A 2,128-nucleotide genomic window follows, 5' to 3' on the forward strand; every position below is an offset into this window, starting at 1 on the left:
TTGTAAAAAAAAAAGGCAATTGTGTTAGGTAGCAACTTAGACACAGTTGAAGAGGGAATTTGTGAACTGGAATATAAATCTAAGCAAATTACTAAGAATGTAGCAAGAGGGATAATGAGATGGAAATAGGAAAGTGAAGTAAAACACACAAGAGATAGTATGCTGAGAGCTAGTATAAGTCTGGCTGAAGTCCCAAGGGAAAGAGAGTCAATATTTGAAGAGATTACACCTGATGATATTCCTGATCTGGTGAAAGATAAATATTTACAAAGACGTACAATGTATATGAAACAGAATAAATGAAAAGAAAATTCACACCTAGATAGAACATAGTGAAATTTCATACCACCAAAGACAAAAGAAGATGTTTAAAACAGCCAAAAAGAAAGGCAGATCGACTCCAAAAAGCAGACAAACTGCAGAATTTCAACAGCAACAGCCAAGGACAGTGAAATGATACATTTATTTCATAATATATATATTATGGGCTGGAAGGAAAATAACTGTCAACTACAAACTTTACACACTTTTTTCCAAAAATACATACAAAACAGATTTTTCAGATATTAAAAGTTCAGACAAATTTTTTCAGATAAACAAAACTTGAGAGAAGTTGAGAACGTTTACCACAGTCTTTTACTAATGGAACTTCTAAAAAAATGCACTTCAGAAAGAAAAAATTATTCCAGAAGGAAAGGCTAGATCCAAGAAGGAATTATGAGTGAGAAGAAACTGGCTTCTGGGAGGGAAATGTGAGTTACCGCTGTCAGCTAAGACAGTAAGGATGTCTGATGTGTGAGGTTTAAAAAGTGGTGAAACATGAGGGATGGGTGACCATGCTGGAGGGGCCTGAGACCCTCATGCTGTTTAGGAGGCAACTTTGATCATGATGAGTGTTTAGATGTTAAAGAAGATGCAGAGGAAAGTTTCAAGGGTGACCAGCAGAGGGACCAGGGAGGAGCATTTCCCACAGGAAGTTCAACCAGGGTGGAGGCTGGAAATGGAAAGAAAGTCTGTGTGCCTGGCCTACCATGATCCAGGGGACACTGGAGGGTGATGAGGTAAGAAAAGAGGGCAAGTATCAGACCTCATGTGGCTTTGAAATCCTATTACAGAACAGACACCATGCTGTGTCCTAAGCATTTTAGTGTACTATTTGGGAAATCTTCAGGCTGCAGGTAACAAAAAACCCATACAACAGTGTGGTGGTTAATTCTAACCATGATGCCCAGTTATTTGATCAAACATTATTATGTATGCTTCTGTGAGAACGTCTTTGGGTGAGATTAACATTTATGTCAGTGGACTTTGAGTGAAGCAGATCGCTCTCCACAATGTGGGTGGGCCTCATCCAATCAGTTGACGATCTGAATAGAATAAAAGACTGACCTTCCCCAAGCAAGAGAGAATACTGCAGCAGTCAGCCTTTGAACTTGAACTGAAACGTCAGTTCTTCCTGACTCTCCTGGGCCACCCTGCAAGATTTTGAACTTGCCAGTCTCTATAATTACATGACCCAATTCCTCAAAGGAAATCTTTCTTCACATGCCATTGGCTCTGCTTCTCTGCAGTACCCTGACTGGTGCAGGAAGTGACTCACAGCTGAGGTGAGTGCTGTGGGGCTCAGCCATTGAGGCTAAGGCTCTGTCCCTTTCCACTGATTCTCTTGACCTTCCCCTCATCACCAAGGGATGATGAACAGAGAAAAGAAAGCTTGGGAATGGCTTTGAGGTCAGGGGTCAGCAGTGTCTGCAGAGAATGAAAGGAAAGGGCTGAGGTGAAGGATGGACTTTGTTGACTTACATTTCAGAAGGTCTCTGTGGCCCCTGAGTAGAGAATGGATTGGAAGCTTCTAGAATGGAGCAGGGAGTCCAGTGAGGTGGATGGTGGCTCAGACCAGGGATGGCAGTAGAAATGGAGAAGGTGGATATGTTCACAGGGTTCGACAGGCCCTGGCTCAGAAGCAGTGGGTCTGGTTCAGGACAGTAAAAGCAGCCAACTTGAGCAGTACTAAAGCATTTTCCTGAGTCAGGCGCCTGCGTGGTGCCGACGTGAGATCTCAGGTATGTGTGGGGCTCAGAGGAGGATAGGGCTGGGGTTGTAAACGTAGGTGCAGTCAGCACAAAGA

The sequence above is a fragment of the Manis pentadactyla genome, chromosome 3 (assembly GCF_030020395.1).
Source record: "Manis pentadactyla isolate mManPen7 chromosome 3, mManPen7.hap1, whole genome shotgun sequence".
Classification (NCBI taxonomy): domain Eukaryota; kingdom Metazoa; phylum Chordata; class Mammalia; order Pholidota; family Manidae; genus Manis; species Manis pentadactyla.